At 52.1% G+C, this 20,070-nt stretch overlaps 1 protein-coding gene across 1 annotated transcript in view; it reads left to right on the forward strand.

Annotated features, from left to right (window-relative positions):
* Positions 1 to 19,242, forward strand: part of LOC123751090 (uncharacterized) — a 270,496-nt gene extending 251,254 nt beyond the window's left edge. The window contains exons 7-9 of the transcript XR_011229897.1: positions 1,964 to 2,523; positions 18,550 to 18,654; positions 19,165 to 19,242. The gene's annotated coding sequence lies outside the window, so the exon portion shown is untranslated. The remainder of the gene's footprint in view (positions 1 to 1,963; positions 2,524 to 18,549; positions 18,655 to 19,164) is intronic.
* The last annotated feature ends 828 nt before the right edge of the window (positions 19,243 to 20,070 follow it).

Genomic DNA, 20,070 nt, shown 5'->3' on the forward strand with positions numbered 1-20,070 from the left:
AGCAGCTTAGCTCTTCATGTATCTTGTCCTCCATTAGGGCCTCTGCTCTCCCAATCTATCTTCCTGTGGTTGAAGTCCCTCATAATTAGTAGTCCAGATCCATTCCTACTACCAAGAGACACTGTTCTCTCTATTATGTTAATGGTGGCCATGTTGTTTCTATCATATTCCTGTCTGGGTCTTCTGTCATTTGATGGCGGGTTATATATGACTGCGACTATAATTTTTTGTTCTCCAGTTGCTATTGCACCTTTTATGTAGTCACTGAAACCTTCACAGCCCTGAATAATCATCTCCTCAAAATCCCAGCCTTTTCTTACCAGCAGAGCTACACCACCACCTCCTCTTCCTTCTCTGTCTTCCCTCACAACACAGTAGTCCTGTGGAAACACTGCATTTGTTATGGTTTTCGTTAGCTTTGTTTCTGTGAGTGCTATTATGTCTGGGTTTTCTTCAAGTATCCATTCTCCAAGTTCATTTGTTTTATTTGTAATCCCATCATTGTTAGTGTACATTGCCTTGAGACTCACTTTCTTCTGTCCCTTCTTGGTAAGCATTCAGCTGATGGGTCAAGCTGTTCCATGGGCGTGAGGATTTGTGGGGTCGGTAACGGGGTCTCAGAGGATAGTGGAGTGAGGGGTGGGGGGTCAAGTGATGGGGGGGACAGGGAGGTATGGGATGAAGGGGGAGGGACGACAGTGGGGGAAAGGGGGGAAGGGAGGACATGGTGGGAGTAGGGGAGGGGTAGCAGGGTGGGAGTCGGGTGAGGGGGGAGGGAGAGTTGGCTGAACATTTGAGTGGGGGCAGGGAGTGTTTGGGGTAGGGGGGTTTCTATGGAGATGAGGGTTGTGGAGTTGCCTTCCCCTCTGGTGGTACTGGGTTGCTGGTTGTGGGTTCCCCCTCACCCCTGGGGATGTTGTGTTGGAAGCTGTGTTTTCCTGGTTTTCTCCTCTCACTCTGCGCTTCTTCCTTTCTTCTGCAGCTATGGCTCTCTCCTCCCTCATAATGTCCCTCTGGAGGAATACTTTTTTTAATTCTCCCACATATTGCAGGTGGCTCTTCCTTGTTAGAATCTTCTCCTTTGGGGCTTTGTTTGCAAACATTATCTTTAACAAACAGTCTCTGTCCTCGTTGTACCAGCCCATCCTGAAAACTTTCTCAATTCAATGTTCAGTCCTTTCCATCTCTCTAGCCTTCTTAATATTTCATTCGCTGCTGCTCTGTCCTTATCGTTTCATTCTGTCCTATTGAAGCCTTCCTGCTTACTACATACTAATGCCCACAGCTACCACTGATCTTTTTCTTTCCAGCAGCTGACTAGTGGCCTTTGCTGCTTCCTGTGAGGGGGCTGCTTTCATGACTACCTCCCTCACTATGGACATTACTTCCTTGTGTGTGTGTGTGTTATCGTGGTAACGTGTGTGTATGTATGCTATCCTGTTAATTTTTTCCTCTGTTGATAAGCCAAAAATTTTACATACTCCAGCTCTGTCTCCCATTTTGAATCGAGCATTTGTCTGTTAAACCTGGGATTTCTTAACCACAATACTGTGGCCTTTTATAAAGTGTGTTAATGACAGCCTTTAGTTAAGTGTGTTGATGACAGCCATTAGTTAAGTGTGTTGATGACAGCCTATAGTTAAGTGTGTTGATGACAGCCTTTAGTTCCGTGTGTTGATGACAGCCTTTAGTTAAGTGTGTTGATGACAGCCTTTAGTTAAGTGTGTTGATGACAACCTTAAGTTAAGTGTGTTGATGACAACCTTAAGTTAAGTGTGTTGATGACAACCTTAAGTTAAGTGTGATGATGACCGCCTTAAGTTAAGTGTGTTGATGGCAGCCTTTAGTCAGTTGTGTTGATGACAGCCTCTAGTTAATTGTGTTTATGGCAGCCTTTTGTCAAGTGTTTCATTTATGTTGACTCTGTTGATGCTATTTTCAAGTAACAAATGCTATATTGCAGTACTGGCAGCGATTTCCATATGTAAACACCACCAGGAGCACTGGCAGCTGCCCCAGGAGCATCACTAGCATTAGTAACAGCACCATCAGTACCAGCAGCAGCAACAACAGTGGCAACAGTAGCAGCAGCACCTCCAGCAGTTCCAACATCAGCAGCAGCACCACCACCACTAGCAGTACCAGCAGCAGGAGCGGCAGTACCACCAGCAGCAGCAGCAGCAGCAGCAGCAGCACCAGCAGTACCAGCACCAGCAGTAGAAGCAGCAGCACCAGCAGTAGAAGCAGCAGCACCAGCAGTAGAAGCAGCAGCACCAGCAGTAGAAGCAGCAGCACCAGCAGTACCAGCACCAGCAGTAGAAGCAGCAGCACCAGCAGTACCAGCACCAGCAGTAGAAGCAGCAGCACCAGCAGTAGAAGCAGCAGCGCCAGCAGTAGAAGCAGCAGCGCCAGCAGTAGAAGCAGCAGCAGCCACGTCAGTGGTGATGGCGCGGGGCATGTTGATGGTGTGGGTGGCAGTCTGCCTCACACACCTGGCTCCTGTCGTAAACTCTGCCCTCACAGGTGAGTGTGCTAGTTCACTGCCATATATATCATCCTCCCGCTCTGCTAGTCCCAGCTTTATAATAAAAACAGTAAAGACAAGTGCATTAATATTGCATTATATTAGAGTAGCGTAAAATATTAAGATGAAAGGTGGAACTGGTTGGGCGTTTGAAGTTTTATTGAGAGTTATTTGTGAATATAGACTAGTGAGAGAGCAGAACTTCAAACACAGGAAGTGAACAAAACGTATCGAGAACAGTTTGAACACGATGAATAGTGAGTTTTATGTGGCAGCGCAACATTCAAACATACAGCATGCATGTTTACGATATATATGTACTACATATGTACTCACTCAGTTTGCGATAGTCCATATTTTGTACTTTTGTGAAACTTACTGTGCTCAAAGTTATGATTCGAGACTTGCTTCATTCACCTCCAGTCTCTACTGCAAACACTAAGTCAACGACACCAAAACACCTTATCTAACCATTCCCAGGCCTAACTATTCTTAAACAATCTATACATAACAAAAATTATACTTATTTAAGAAAAAAAAAGTTTTTTATTATTACAGCACTTAAAATATTCCTCCTTTCTGTTGGTTAACAGATGTACTCACCTATTTGTACTCACCTATTTGTGCTTGCGGGGGTTGAGCTTTGGCTCTTTGGTCCCGCCTCTCAACTGTCAATCAACTGGTGTACAGATTCCTGAGCCTATCATATCTACATTTGAAACTGTGTATAGAGTCAGCCTCCACCACATCACTGCCTAGTGCATTCCATCCGTTAACTACTCTGACACTGAAAAAGTTCCTTCTAACGTCTCTGTGGCTCATGTGGGTACTCAGTTTCCACCTGTGTCCCGTTGTTCGCGTCCCATCAGTGTTGAATAGTTTATCCTTGTTTACCAGGTCAATTCCCCTGAGGATTTTGTAGGTTGTGATCATGTCTCCCCTTACTCTTCTGTCTTCCAGTGTCGTAAGGTGCATTTCCCGCAGCCTTTCCTCGTAACTCATGCCTCTTAGTTCTGGGACTAGTCTAGTGACATACCTTTGGACTTTTTCCAGCTTCGTCTTGAGCTTGACAAGGTACGGGCTCCATGCTGGAGCCGCATACTCCAGGATTGGTCTTACATATGTGGTGTACAAGATTCTGAATGATTCCTTACATAGGTTACTGAACGCTGTTCTGATGTTAGCCAGCCTCGCATATGCCGCTGACGTTATTCTTTTTATGTGGGCTTCAGAAGATAGGTTTGGTGTGATATCAACTCCTAGATCTTTCTCTCTGTCCGTTTCATTAAGTACTTCATCTCCTATTCTGTATCCTGTGTCTGGCCTCCTGTTCCACTGCCTAGTTTCATTACTTTGCATTTACTCGGGTTGAACTTCAACAGCCATTTGTTGGACCATTCACTCAGTCTGTCTAGGTCATCTTGTAGCCTCCTATCATTCTCAGTTTCAATCCTCCTCATATTTTTTGCGTCATCGGCAAACATTGAGAGAAAGGATTCTATACCCTCTGGGAGATCATTTACATATATCAGAAACAGTATAGGTCCAAGGATTGGCCCCTTCGGGACTCCACTCGTAACGTCTCGTTATTCACTTACAGATGTGTAAGTGAAGTAATGATATATTAACGTCAAAGATAAAAGTATAATTGTATTTGGATGGATAGGCTAACCAGCCCGTCCTCCTAAGATTTCCCAACGTTTGGGTACTGTCGTACTAAAGTTCCCTTTGCCTAACCTACCAGAGGACCCAAAACAGAAAACGGTACAGTATGTCAATTTCGCGAACCTTTTTCTAGTACGATGATTTTTGGCCTTAGGTAGAGTGTACGTCAAAATGCGACGTGCTATCAGGAGGACACGTTGTACTGTGTTAAGAGTTGGTCACACAGTGATGTAGGTCCTGGATGATGACCTCTGGATTATTCACTCTCCTTCATGTTTGTTCATTTTCGTGTTCACTCACACTCAAGTTCACTCATACTAGTGTTCACTCTCACTCATGTTCACTTACACTCTTGTTCACTTTCACTCATCTTCACTTTCACTCAACTTCACTCACTTTCAAACTCATACACTTAAGCTCATGCATGCTTGTGTTCACTCACACTAAGTTCATACATGCTTGTGTTCACTCACACACGCTTGTGTTCACTCACACTAAGCTCATACACGCTTGTGTTAATTAATACTCAAGCTCACTCCCACTCGTGTTCACTAACTTCACTCACATTTAACTAAACATGGAATCGTATTCACCCTCACTCAATTTCACTCAGACACAAGTTCATTCACAGACAATTTCTCTCATAATCAAATTTACTCTAACTCAAATTCACTCACTCCCAAGTTCACTCACACTCAAGTTTACCCACAGCTAAGCTCATTAACATTCAAGCTCATTCACCGTCAAGTTCACTCACGCTCAAGTTTATTCACACTCAAGTACACTTACAGTCAAGTTCACTCAAACTAAAGAGTACTCATACTCATATTTACATATAATCGAGTTTCTTACACTCAAATTCACACTCAAGTTCATTCACAGTAAAGTTTACTCACAATAAAGTTCACTCACACTCAAATTCACTCACACTTAAGTTCCCTCACACTCAAATTCACTCACACTCAAATTTAGCCACACACAAATTCACTCATACTCAAGTTCACTCACACTCAAAATTCACTCATACTCAAGTTCACTCACACTCATATTACCTCACACTCAAATTCAACCACACTCAAATTCACTCACACTCAAATTTAGCCACACACAAATTCACTCATACTCAAGTTCACTCACACTCAAAATTCACTCATACTCAAGTTCACTCACACTCATATTAACTCACACTCAAATTCACTCATATTCACGTTCACTCACCCTCAAATTCACTCACATTTCCCTTTCCATACACTCCTAAGGATTCTTTCTCTCTAACTCATTAATTCCAGTTCCAAAACACACATCTTTAACCCGTACCCACAGTCTTTCCCCTTTACCAATGATCCCACTAACCACTACCCACTCTCTCCTCTAGCCACTACTTTCATCCTATCCTTTCCTTCTAGACGCGAAGAAAACTCATTCCCCTACCACAGCCTGGGAGTGCCTATGTCGATAATCCATGAAGCACCTGACATACTAGTGCACTAATGCTGATGGAAAGGCAAACAAAGAAAAGAAAGACATGAAAAAAACGATGTAGTAGTGATAATAGAAATTAAGTGAACACAAATTCAGTATTTCTCAGAATATATTAAATGGCCGGAAGAGAATAAAAACAGATGGGAGAAAGGGAAATGACACTGCTGATCAGAAGAAATAGCAGGTTTAAACAGATCATTTTTGAGGAAATCAATTATGCTAACCATGTTGCAATAATTATTTTAGTGAAAGGAGAAAAAGTGGTTGTGAAATTATCTAGGTGTTTCAATCGCCTAGATAATCCAAAACAAGAATATAAGAGAAAAAGCAGGGCTTGAATAAATGTCATACAAAGTATAGTTGAATTATCACATAGAGTGAGAGCAAAGATGCTAGCAATGAGAGATTTCAACCATGGGCAAACTGACTTGGACTCAAGAAATTCGAGAAGGTGAGGATAGACATGACGGACCAAAACTGGTATAAACTGTAGAAAGGACCTCCTTACCACAATATGTTATGGAAGAAACACACAGGAGCGGTGAAGACCAATTAGCATGATTAGACTTGGTCTTCATACAAAGAGAAATGGACCTTCATATCATTAACTTGAGATGTCAGTGACCATTGGGGGGCCAGTGACCACTGGGAGGGAAGTGACCAGTGGGGGCCAGTGACCAGTGGGGGCAGTGACCAGTGGGAGGGAAGTGACCAGTGGGGGCCAGTGACCAGTGGGGGCCAGTGACCAGTGGGGGCAGTGACCAGTGGGATGGAAGTGACCAGTGGGGGCCAGTGACCAGTGGGGGCCAGTGACCAGTGGGGGCCAGTGACCAGTGGGGGCAGTGACCAGTGGGGGACCAGTGACCAGTGAAAAGCCAGTGACCAGTGGAGGGACAGTGACTAGTGGAGGGCCAGTGAGCAGAAGGGGCCAGTGATCAGTAAGGGGCCAGTGATCATTTAGGGGCCAGTGATTGGTGGGGGTGAAGTGACCAGTGGGGGGCCAGTGACCAGTAGGGGGCCAGTGACCAGTGAGAGGCCAGTGACCAGAGGGGCCAGTGACGAGTGGGGGGCCAGTGACATGGGGGGGCAGTGACCAGTGGAGGGCAGTGACCAGAGGGGGCCAGTGACCAGTTGGGGGCCAGTGACCATTGGGGGGCCAGTAACCAGAGAGGGGCCAGTGACCAGAGGGGGGGGCCAGAGACCAATGAGGGGCAAGTGATCAGTGGGGGCCAGTGACCAGTGGAGGGCCAGTGACCAGGGGGGGGACAGTAACCAGTGGAGGGCCAGTGACCAGTGGGAGGCCAGTGACCAGTGGGGGTCATTGATCAGTAGGGGCCAGTGACCAAAGGGGACCAGTGACCAGAGGGCGCCAGTGACCAGTGGAGGGCCAGTGACCAGTGGGAGGCCAGTGACCAGTGGGGAGCCAGTGATCAGTGGGGGTCAGTGACCAGAGGGGGGCCAGTGACAAGTGGGAGCCAGTGACCAGTGGGGGCTAGTGATCAGTAGAGGGCCAGTGACCGGTGGAAGCCAGTGACCAGAGGGGGGCCAGTGACCAGTGCGGGGCCAGTGACTAGAGGGGGCAGTGACCAGTGGGGGCCAGTGACCATTGCGGGGCCAGTAACCTGAGGGGGCCAATGACAAGAAGGGGCGGGCCAGTGACCAATGGGGGACCAGTGATCAGTGGGGGCCAGTGACCAGTGGAGGGCCAGTGACCAGTGGGGGGCCAGTGACCAGTGGGGGGCCAGTGATCAGTGGAGGCCAGTGACCAGAGGGAGCCAGTGGCCAGTGGGGGCCAGTGACCAGTGGAGGGCCAGTGACCAGTGGGGGGACAGTGACCAGTGGAGGGCCAGTGACCAGTGGGAGGCCAGTGACCAGTGGGGGCCAGTGACCAGAGGGGGCCAGTTACCAGTGGGGGCCAGTGACCAGAGGGGGGGGGGCCAGTGACAAGTGGGGGCCAGTAATCAGTGGAGGGCCAGTGACCAGTGGAAGCCAGTAACCAAAGGGGGGGGGGTGCAGTGACCAGTGGGGGGGGCAGTGACCAGAGGGGAGCAGTGAACAGAGAGGGCCAGTGATCAGTAGGGGGGCCAGTGACCAGAGGGGGCCAGTGACCAGTGGGGGCCAGTGACCAGAGAGGGCCAGTGATCAGAGGGGGCCAGTGACCAGTGGGGGCCAGATACCAAAGGGGGCCCAGTGACCAGTGGGGGCCAGTGAAGAGAGGGTGGCCAGTGGCCAGTATGGAGCCAGTGAACAGAGGGACCCAGTGATCAGAGGGGGGCCAGTGACCGTTGGGGGGCCAGTGACCAGTGGGGGGCCAGTGACCAGAGGGGGCCAGTGACCAGTGGGGGCCAGTGACCAGTGGGGGGCCAGAGACCAGTGAAGGCCAGTTACCAGAGAGCGGCAGTGACCAATGGGGGCCAGTTACCAGTGGGGGCCAGTGACAAGTGGGGGCCAGTGACCAATGGAGGGGCAGTGACGAGTAGGGCCAGTGACAGAGAAGGCCAGTGACCAGGAGGGGGGCCAGTGACCAGTGGGGGCCAGTAACCAGTGGGGACCAGTGACCAGAGGAGGCCAGTGACCAGGGGGGGGCCAGTAACCAATGGGGGGCCAGTGACTATTGGGGGGGCAGTGACCAGTGGGAGGGTCAGTGACCAGTGAGAGGCCAGTGACCGTTGAGGGGCCAGTGACCATTAGGGTGCCAGAGACAAGTGAGGGGCAGTGATCAGAGGGGGAGCCAGTGACCAGTGGGGGCCAGTGATCAGAGGGGCCAGTGACCATTAGGGGGCAAGTGACAAGAGAGGGCCAGTGACTAGTGGGGCCAGTTGCCAGAGGGGGGCCAGTGACCAGTGGAGGAGCAGTGACCAGAGGGCATCAGTGACTAGTGGGGGGCCAGTGACCAGTGGGTGCTAGGTACCAATGGAGAGCCAGTGAAAAGTGGGGGGCCAGTGGCCAGTGGGGGGCCAGTGACCAATGGGAGCTAGAGACCAGTGACGCAAGTGACCAGAGGGGGGCAGTGACCAGTGGGGGCCATTGACCAGAGGGGGTCAGTGATCAATGGGGGCCAGTGACTAGAGGAGGCCGGTGACAAGAGGGGGGCAGTGACCAGAGGGGGCCAGTGACCAGAGGGGGCCAGTGACCAGAGGGGGGCCAGTATACAATGGAGGGCTAGTGACCAGTGGGAAGCCAGTGACAAGTGGGGGCCAGTGACTAGCGGGGGCCAGTGACAAGTGGGGGCCAGTGGCCAGTAGGGGGCCAGTGACCAGTGGCGGCCAGTGACCAGAAGGGGCCAGTGACTAGAGGAGGCCAGTGACAAGAGCGGGGCAGTGACCAGAGGGGACCAGTGACAAGAGGGGGCCAGTGTACAATGCAGGGCTAGTGACCAGTGGGAAGCCAGTGACCAGTGGGGGCCAGTGACTAGCTGGGGCCAGTGACAAGTGGGGGCCAGTGGCCAGTAGGGGGCCAGTGACCAGTAGGGGCCAGTGACCAGAAGGGACCAGTGACCAGAGGGGGCCAGTGACAAGAGGGGGCAGTGACCAATGGAGGGCTATAGTGACCAGTGAAGAGCCAGTGACCAGTGGGGGGCCAGTGACTAGAGGGGGGCAGTAACCAAAGGGGGTCAGTGACATGTGGGGGCCAGTGACCAGTGGGATGCCATTGACCAGATGGGGCCAGTCACCATATGGGGGCAGTGACCAGAGGGGGCAATGACCAGTCGAGGGCTAGTAACCAGTGGGGGGCCAGTGACCAGAGGAGGCCAGTGACTAGAGGAGGCGAGTGACCAGAGGGGACAGTGACCAGAGAAGACCGCCAGTTACCAGAGGGGGGCCAGTGACCAGTGGAGCCAGTGAGCAGATAGGGGCCAGTGACCAGTAGGGGCCAGTGACCAGTGGGGGCCAGTGACCAGTGGGGCCCAGTGTCCAGTGTGGGCCTGTGACCAGAGGGGGGCAGTGACCAGTGGGTGCCAGGGACCAGTTGGGAGCTAGTGACCAGTGGGGTCAGTGACCAGTGGGGGCCAGTAGTGGTGGCCAGTGACCAGTGGGGGCCAGTGACCCGAGGAGGCCAGTGACAATTAAGAGAACTGCTGTGACCAGAGGGGGGCAGTGACCAGAGGGTGGAAAATGACCAGTAGGGGGCCAGTGACCAGTGAGGGCCAGTGACCAGTGTTAGGCCAGTGACCAATGGGGGGTCAGTGACCAGAGGGGGCCAGTGACCAGAGGGGGCCAGTGACCAGTGGGGGGCCAGTGACCAATGTGGGCCAGTGACTAGTGGGGGCCAGTGACCAGTGGGGGCCAGTGACCAGTGGGGGCCAGTGACCATAGGGGGGCTAGTGACCAGTGGGGACCAGTGACAGAGGAGGACAAAGACCAGAGAGGGGCAGTGACCAGAAGGGGGCCAATGCCTATTGGGGGCCAGTGACAAGTGGGGGGCAGTGACCAGATGGGGGCCAGTGACCAGTGGGGGCTAGTGACCAGTGGGGGCCAGTGACCAGAGGGGGCCAGTGACCAGTGGGGTGCCAGTGACCAGAGGGGGCCAGTGACCAGTGGGGGCTAGTGACCAGTTGGGGTCAGTGACAAGTTGGGGCCAGTGACCAGAGGGGGCCAGTGACCAGTAGGTGGCCAGTGACCAGTGGGGGCTAGTGACCAGAGGGGGCCAGTGACCAGTGGGGGGCCAGTGACCAGTGGGGGCTAGTGACCAGTTGGGGCCAGTGACCAGTGGGGGGCCAGTGACCAGAGGGGGCCAGTGACCAGTGGGGGGCCAGTGACCACAGGGTGGCTAGTGACCAGTGGGGGCCAGTGACCAGAGAGGACTAGTGACCAGTGGAGGACCAGTGACCAAAAGGGGGCCAGTGACCAGTTAGGTGGGCCAGTGACCAGTGGGGGGCCAGTGACCAGATGGGGCCAGTGACCAGTGGGGGACCAGTGATCAGAGGGGGGCCAGTGACCAGTAAGGGGCGAGTGACTAGAGAGGGCCAGTGACCAGTGGGAGGCCTGCGATCAGAGGGGGGCCAGTGACCGGAGAGGGGCCAGGGACTAGTGGGTAGCCAGTGACCAGTGGGAGGCCAGTGACCAGTGGGGGGCAGTGACAAGAGGGGGCCGGTGTCCAGTGGGAGCCAGTGAACAAAAGGGGAACCAGTGACCAGTGAGGGGAAAGTGCCAGTGGGAAGCCAGTGACCAGTGGAGGCTAGTGACCAGTGGGGGCCAGTGACCAGAGGGGGACCAGTGACCAGTTAAGGGCCATTGACCTGTGGGGAGCCAGTGACCCATGGGGGGGGGCAGTGACCAGAAGGGGCCAATGACCAGTGGGTGGCCAGTGACCAGTGGGGGGGCCAGTGACCAGTGGGGGGACCAGTGACCAGAGAGGATCAGTGCCCAGGGGAAGACCAGTGACCAGATGGGGGCCAGTGACTAGAGAGGGCCAGTGACCAATAGGAGGCCAGTGACCAGAGCGGGCCAGTGACTAGAGAGGGCCAGTGACCAATAGGAGGCCAGTGACCAGAGGGGACCAGTGACCAGTGGGGGGCCAATGATCAGAGGGGGGACAGTGACCGGAGAGGGGCCAGAAACTAGTGGGTGGCCAGTGACCAGTGGGGGGCCAGTGACCAGTGGGGGCCAGTGACAGAGGAGGCCAGTGACCAGAGGGACACAGTGACAGAGGAGGCCAGTGACCAGGAGGGGCCAATGACCAATGGGTGGCCAGTGACCAGTGGGGGGGCCAGTGACCAGTGGGGGGACCAGTGACCAGAGAGGATCAGTGCCCAGGGGAAGACCAGTGACCAGATGGGGGCCAGTGACCAGTGGGGGGCAGTCATCAGTGGGGGAAAGGGACCAGAGGGGGCCAGTGACCAGTGGGGGGGCCATGCCGTGATAAGAGGGGGGCCAGTGAGTAGAAAGCGCCAGTGACCAGTGAGGCGGCCAGTGACATGTGGAGGCCAGTGATCAGAGGTGGCCAGTGATCAGTAGGGGGCCAGTGACTAGAGAGGGCCAGTGACCAATAGGAGGCCAGTGACCAGAGGGGGCCAGTGACTAGAGAGGGCCAGTGACCAATAGGAGGCCAGTGACCAGAGGGGGCCAGTGACCAGTGGGGGGCCAGTGATCAGAGGGGGGCCAGTGAACAGTAATGGGCCAGTGACTAGAGAGGGCCAGTGACCAGTGGGAAGCCTGCGATCAGAAGGGGGACAGTGACCGGAGAGGGGCCAGAGACTAGTGGGTGGCCAGTGACCAGTGGGGGGCCAGTGACCAGTGGGGGCCAGTGACCAGTGGGGGCCAGTGACAGAGGAGGCCAGTGACCAGAGGGACACAGTGGCAGAGGAGGCCAGTGACCAAGAGGGGTCAGTGACCAGAGGGGGGCCAATGACCAGTGGGGGCCAGTGACCAGTGGGGGCCAGTGACCAGAGGAGGCCAGTGACCAGAGGGGGGCAGTGACCAGTGGGGGGCCAGTGACCAGTTAAGGGCCATTGACCTGTGGGGTCATGGGGGGCAGTGACCAGAAGGGGCCAATGACCAGTTTGTGGCCAGTGACCAGTGGGGGGGGGCCAGTGCCCAGTGGGGGGACCAGTGACCAGAGAGGATCAGTGGCCAGGGGAAGACCAGTGACCAGATGGAGGCCAGTGACCAGTGGGGGGCAGTCATCAGTGGGGGAAAGGGACCAGAGGCGGCCAGTGACCAGTGGGGGGCCATGCCGTGATAAGAGGGGGGCAAGTGACTAGAAAGCGCCAGTGACCAGTGAGGGGGCCAGTGACCTGTGGGGGGCCAGTGATCAGAGGTGGCCAGTGACCAGTAGGGGGCCAGTGACTAGAGAGGGCCAGTGACCAATAGGAGGCCAGTGACCAGAGGGGGCCAGTGACTAGAGAGGGCCAGTGACCAATAGGAGGCCAGTGACCGGAGAGGGGCCAGAGACTAGTGGGTGGCCAGTGACCAGTGGGGGGCCAGTGACCAAAGGGGGCCAGTGACCAGTAGGGGGTCAGTGATCAGATGGGGCCAGTGGCCAGTGGGGAGCCAGTTACCAGAGGGGGTCAGTGATCAGAGGGGGGCCAGTGACAAGTGGGGGGCCAGTGACCAGAGGGGGGCCAGTGACCAGTGGGGGCCAGTGACCAGTGGGGGCCAGTGATTAGTGGGGGCCAGTGACCAGTGGGGGCCAGTGACCATTGGGGGGCCAGTGACCAGAGGAGGGCCAGTGTCCAGTTAGGGGACATTGATCATGGTGGGCCAGTGACCAGTAGGGGGCCAGTGACTAGAGAGGGCCAGTGACCAGTGGGGGGCCAGTGACCAGAGGGGAACCAGTGACCAGTTAGGGGCCATTGATCAGAAGGGGTCAGTGACCAGTGGGGCCAGTGACCAGTGGGGGGCGGCCATTGACCAGAGGGGGGGCCAGTGACCAGTGGAGGGCCAGTGACCAGTGGTGGGGCCAGTGACCAGAGGAGGCAAGTGACCAGTGGGGGGCCAGTGACCGGAGAGGGCCAGTGACCCGAGAGGGCCAGTGACTAGTGGGGCCAGTGACCAATTGGGGCCAGTGAACAGTGGGGCCTGTGACCAGTAGGGGGCCATTTACCAGAGGGGGCCAGTGACCAGAGGGGGCCAGTGACAATAAGGGGCCAGTGACCAGTGGGGGGCCAGTGACCAGTGGGGAGCCAATGACCACTGGGGCCAGTGACCAGTGGGGGGCCAGTGACCAGAGGGGGCCAGTGACCAGAGGGGAGCCAGTGACCAGTGGGGGGCCAGTGACCAGAGGGGGCCAGTGACCAGAGGGGGCCAGTGACCAGAGGGGGCCAGTGACCAGAGGGGAGCCAGTGACCAGTAGGGGGCCAGTGACCAGAGGGGAGTCAATGACCAGTGGGGCCAGTGATCAGTAAGACCAGTGACCAGTAAGGCCAGTGACGAGTGGGGGGCCAGTGACGAGTGGGGGGGGCCAGTGACCAGAGGGGCCAGTGACCAGTCGGGCCAGTGACCAGAGGGGGCCAGTGACCAGAGGGGCCAGTGACCAGTGAGGCCAGTGACCAGTGGGGGGCCAGTGACCAGTGTGGCCAGTGGCCAGTGGCGCCAGTGACCAGTGGGGGCCAGTGACCATTAGGGCCAGTGACCAGTTGGGGCCAGTTACTAGTGGTGGGCCAGTGACCAGTGGGGGCCAGTGACCAGTGGGGGCCAGTGACCAGTGGGGGCCAATGACCAGTGGGGGCCAGTGACCAGGGGGCCAGTGACCAGTGGGGGCCAGTGACCATTTGGACCAGTGACCAGTTGGGGCCAGTTACTAGTGGTGGGCCAGTGACCAGTGGGGGCCAGTGACCAGTGGGGCCAGTGACCAGTGGGGCCAGTTACCAGTGGGGGGGGGGGGAAGCTAGTGACCAGTGGGGGGTCAGTGACCGGTGGGGGGGGCTAGTGACCAGTGGGGGCCATTGACCAATGGGGCAAGTGACCAGTGGGGGCCAGTGACCAGTGGGGGGCCTGTGATCAGTGGGGAGCCTGTGATCAGTGGGGGACCTGTGATCAGTGGGGGGCCAGTTACCAGTGGGGCCAGTGACCAGTCAACCCGTTCTCGCACTTTCTTACAGTCAATATTGACTTATTAAATAAGTGCATATGTGACTAATTTATTGTGAATATTTTAGTTTACCTTGAAATGCTTCATAGAAAACACCGACCTTACCTAACCTTCTTAGTATGTTAAGACAAACATCTTATTGCTTCGTAATTACAATTATTACTTAACCTATACCTATAATAGGTTAAGTAATAATTGTATTTAATAAGTCAATATTGACTATACGAAAGTGCGAGGACGGTTGGACCAGTGGGGCCATTGACCAATGGGGGCCAGTGACCAGTGGGGCCATTAACCAATGGGAGCCAGTGACCAGTGGGGCCATTAACCAATGGGGGCCAGTGACCAGTGGGGCCATTAACCAATGGGGGCCAGTGACCAGTGAGGCAAGTGACAAGTAGGGCCCGTGACCATTGGGGGTCAGTGACCATTGGGGCCAGTTACCAGTGGGGCCAGTGACCAGTCGGGGGCCAGTGACCAGAGGGGACCAGTGACCAGAGAGGGCCAGTGACTAGTGGGGCCAGTGACCAGTTGGGGCCAGTGACCAGTGGGGCCAGTGACCAGTGGGGGCCAGTGACCAGTTTGGGGCCAGTGACCAGTGGGGGCAGTGACCAGTGGGGGCCTGTGATTAGTGAGGGGGCCAGTTACCAGTGGTGACCAGTGACCAGTGGGACAGTGACCAGTGGGACCAGTGACCAGTTGGGGCCAGTGACCAGAAGGGGCTAGTAACCCGAGGGGGCCAGTGATCAGTACGGCCAGTGACCAGTGGGGGCAAGTAACCAGTGGGGGGCCAGTGGCCAGTGGGGGCCAGTGACCAGTGGGGGCCAGTGACCAGTGGAGCCAGTGACCAGAGGGGCCAGTGACCAGTGGGAGGCCAGTGACCAGAGGGACCAGAGACCAGTGGGGGCCCAGTGGACAGAGGGGGGCCAGTGACCAGTGGGGGCAAGTAACCAGTGGGGAGCCAGTGACCAGTGGGGGCCAGTGAACCAGATGGGGCCAGTGACCAGTGGGGGCCAGTGACCAGTGGGGCCAGTGACCAGTGGAGCCAGTGACCAAAGGGGGCAAGGGATCAGTGGGTGTTGTTCTTCGATGATGTAGTTGGTATGTAGCTGTTGTAAAGGGAAGAAAAGAGGAAAGTGTAAGACTAGGTCTCCATAAATGCGAGTACCAGAAGGTTAAGGAAGCATTACAGTGAATACCATGGTAATGCTTTACAATAAAAAAACTCACGGCATAATGGACATCATAACTACCAAATGCTAAGAAATTGGAGGATAAATAAACTATTGGAACTCAAGAGACCTTTTACTGGGTTAGGTTAAATGTAACAGTGTTATATTACGTCTAAGAGATAAAGGAGCCAACAGAAAAAAATGGCTGTGGTTTAACAGACAATGCTTGGAGGCAAAAAAGAAAAATAAATGGACAGGGAAGAAATACAAAAAGCTCAGAACAGAGACGATCCTCAACATGCACTCAAGAGAGAGGAATTGAGTCACAGGAATTTGGAAGAAGCTTAGAAGCAGAATGAGAACGATACAGAATACAAGTCCAGTGATAAGCCTAGACAATTATAAAGGCACATGTCGGTAAAATAAACAAGTGAACTGACACCACTAAAGCCAAGAAGCCACATAGCGAATAATAAGGAAGTGTGCAAAGAATACAATACAATTTTCAGATAATTTTTTATGACAGAACCAAACCTGTTTCTAGATCTACGATTTCTAATGGAACCTATAGAATTAAGATTGATTAAAGTAGAAGTAACCCCATAGGAAGTAATGAAACAATTAAAGGAGTTGGACATGATGAAAGCCACAGGACTGACTATATCTCACCATGGATCCTATAAGAGGCATCTGAAGCATTATGTGGGTCTCTTGGTATAGTCTTCAACTCCTCATTAGAAGTTGGAGAACGGCCTGAAATTTGGAAAGAGGCTAAAGGTGTATAACCTATATAAATATAAAAGAAAGACATAAGCCAACAAACTTCAGGGCGGTATGGCTAACAAGTATTTTTGAAAGATATTAGAGAGAGAGTGTGTGTGATAAAAAGAAGGCTGCCAGAGCTCTTAGATCGTTTGAATGTTATTAACAAACCTTAACATAGATTCAGCCAAGGAAAATACTACTTGGCCAACTTATGGTTCTATGGGAGTCGGTCGGCCGAGCGGACAGCACGCTGGACTTGTGAACCTCTGGTCCAGGGTTCGATCCCGGGCGCCGGCGAGAAACAATGGGTAAAGTTTCTTTCACCCTATACCCCTGTTACCTAGCAGTAAAATAGGTACCTGGGTGTTAGTCAGATGTCACGGGCTACTTCCTGGGGGGTGGAATCTTGGTCGAGGACCGGGCCGCGGGGACACTAAAGCCCCGAAATCATCTCAAGATAACCTCAAGATATATTAAGATGTCAACAACAAAACTGGAGAGACAGCTCCACAGACTGAATATTCTTACATTCCCTGAAAGCTTTTGACATAGTAAGATTACTTTTGACATATGATTGCTTGTTACATAGTAAGATTACTTTTAACATAGTAAAATCTGAATGGAGAGAGGTAATGAGTTGTGTATCACAAGGGTCGGTACTAGGGGCCCATCCTCTTCCTAATATACATAAACAATTCAACAAAGGAAGTAAGCCCAGTCTTATCAGTGTTTGCTTACGATGATCAGCAGTGCCGATGAATCCAAACTGAGGAAGACAGCAGTACATGGTTTGTAGAGATGGTCTGCAGAGAGGGGTCTGACAAATGACTACTAAATCTTAAACCTTGGCAAAGACAAGTGTATGATAAAAGGAATTGCAGCAAGAATACCTCAAATATAGCACAAGATAAATTATAAGACATAAATCGAAATTCATCCGAATAACAATGCCAGCATGTGCCATACTAGCAAACATCCGGTTATCCCCCAGAAACTTGGACAAATCCACACCTAAAGAAACATACAAACATAAAAAATCCAATGATTTGCAACACGGTTCGTTCCTGAGCTAGAGGGGCTGAGCTAAGGGGGACTGAACTGAGGGGCACTGAGCTAGGGGAGGGACTGAGCTGTGATATACACTGAGGGAACTGGACCTCTCTACACTCGAGGGAAGAAGGAATAGAGAAGATATGACGATAAATTACAATTTGCTGAAGGGAATTGACAAAACTGATGGAGAAACAATGTTCAAAGTGTGGAACATCACTACCACTAGCTACCTGAGAGTATATCTATCACACATGAATGTTATTATGTTAAAAACTTAAAAACACAGGAATTAAACAAATGGGCTATTGGCTAATATGAGAATGCTTTTATTTATACCCCCCCTCCCCCCAGTCTCCTTCATATATATGTCTAACTTACGCTTGAAACAACCCAGCGGTCCCACGTCTTATATGTTACTCAGCAATTTCCAACTGTTTTCCAAACCAGTATTTACCCAGATCTTTTCTGAATCTATTCTTATGGACATTGTTTCGTGTTTTTTGTATGTCGATACATTTACCGTCTTATAATATCCCTTTTTTGTTAACTTTTCATCCATTTATACACTTCACATTTGTCAGACCTTTCTCTACCTTCCCTGTTCACCTTCAAGTGAAAATGTATCCATTTTATAATTATTCAGACCATAACTGCCCTTCACAATTTACGTGAAGCCTAAGACGAGGATGATAACGTGGAAGAATAACGTTACATTTTTATTACTAACGCTAGAAATAAATCCGAGCGTCTTATATGCCTTATTTCGAGCATGTATACATTGATTAATTGGCTTAAGATCTCAACCAACCATGACTCCTAAATCTTGTTTCCGCTGCACTCTGATAGAAAACATTTATTCTTTGTCCTGGGTTTGGTTACTGCGTTTGTTCATTGTCATGAGCTAGGTTAGGTGGTTTCGTTTGACCGAATGAGTAATACTAATAGTGCGAGCTTCGAGTGTACGATGCAGCTCCCGACAACCGGTGTCCAGCAGTGGTCGAGAAAATTGCAAACTATGAGAGTATAGTCATATCTCGTCAGTTATGATATAACTATTCATCTAGTTATATCACATAGGTGCTAATTTACAGTACTGGCTGGGAGTGAATGATGCGAATCTCAAGTCTTAACTGTGAACATAATCACGTCAAGAAAGGTACAAATATTTATTATCTCTCCACGCCGGAAAAAGTATCGATTATGACTAACACGTCGTGACCCCAGCTAAGTGAATACGTTATACCCTACAACAATCAAACACATTTGCAGTTCGTGAAACATGCAAAATAGTCTTTACGAATAGAACCCAAAGAATGTTTTACCCTAAAGTGTTATACTAAACATCGCATTTTGCAGGAAAGTCGATCAAACGCTTGCTGCTGAAAAATGACACCAAGCGAGCCCTGGACGCATTAGTGGATGACAGTGGTAACGAGCTCATCATCTGGACCGACACGAATAGTGAGTTAAGCGTTTCGTCTTGAAAACGTCCAGCCTTTATGTCGCGCTGTCTCACCCATGCTCTTATTTCTGATATATATGGTATACCCTCTGCTGTCTGTCTGTCGTCTGTCTTCCAGGGCTGATACTTGCAGGGCCCTTCCCTCCATATGCTTCCTCCTGTGGGCTCTCCATTTTGCTACATCTGAGGTCTACCAGTACCTTCCTGGTGACAGCCACCCTCCCCCCATGATGTTACCTCTGCCAGCAACCTTACCTATGATATTACCTCTGCCAGCCACCTCCCAATAATGTTACCTATGCCAGCCACCCTCCCCGTGATGTTACCTCTGCCAGCCACCTCCCAATAATGTTACCTATGCCAGCCACCCTCCCCGTGATATCCATGGGGAGCCCCTCTCCTTTTAGACATTCAAACTTCGAACAAGATCAATACAGTTTCCACATTAACATTTGCGCCATAATATGTAGCGTTTCTAGGCGTTCATTAGCTGTGCTGACCGCTGACAGATGTGACGCTGCTGCACTACGCCGCCCTGGTGGGCGCGGGGGCGGTGGCAGAGTACCTTCTGGACAACGGCCTCAGTGTTTGATAGTACTGAAACCTCCAGAGGTGAGTTATGTGTGCTGATTCTTCAGTCTTGTGTGTTCCCCGGCTGACTCTTCAGTCTTGTGTGTCCCCCCACGGCTGACCCTTCAGTCGTGTGTGTCCCCCCGGCTGACTCTACAGTCTTGTGTGTGTCCCCCCCGGCTGACTATTCAGTCTTGTGTATGTCACCCGGCTGACTCTTCAGTCTTGTGTGTGTCCCCGGCAGTAGATTAGAATGCGCCTCTGTGTGCCACCTATGTATGGAGATCAGATAGAAATCAGAAGCGGGGGAGCCACATAGTGCCACTCCATATTAGGTCACCCAAGGTGTGAGTGGTAGCAGTCGAAAAAACAGTGAAGATAGGTATCTATTATGTGCCACTATGATCATGTTCATTTACAGTAAAGTAGCTGCCTATGAAGGGTAATCAGATAAGAAAATCAGAGGCGGGGTGCCACTTAGAGCCACCCCATATTAGGTCGCCCAAGGTGTGGGCAGCAACAATCGTAAAATAGTGAAGATAGGTATCTATTATGTGTCGCTATGTTCATGCTCATGTTCATTTATACAGAAAAGTATGACAGTATATTTGTATAATAAACACTCAGGTGAGCGGTAGTTACCCCCCCCCCCACAACCCCCCCCCCGACCCCCCACCTCCCCCTATGGGACAGGTGTAAAAACAGGATCCTCGCAGTAGGGGCGGTCCCCCCTCACCAGCCCTCCTCATACTTGATGACCTTGAGTGTACCGTAAGAGGGACCAGCCTCCCTTAGTTGTTTTTAAGTTGGATATATTTTAAGCCTCTATACTTAAAGAAGGAGAA

The sequence above is a fragment of the Procambarus clarkii genome, chromosome 4 (assembly GCF_040958095.1).
Source record: "Procambarus clarkii isolate CNS0578487 chromosome 4, FALCON_Pclarkii_2.0, whole genome shotgun sequence".
Lineage (NCBI taxonomy): Eukaryota > Metazoa > Arthropoda > Malacostraca > Decapoda > Cambaridae > Procambarus > Procambarus clarkii.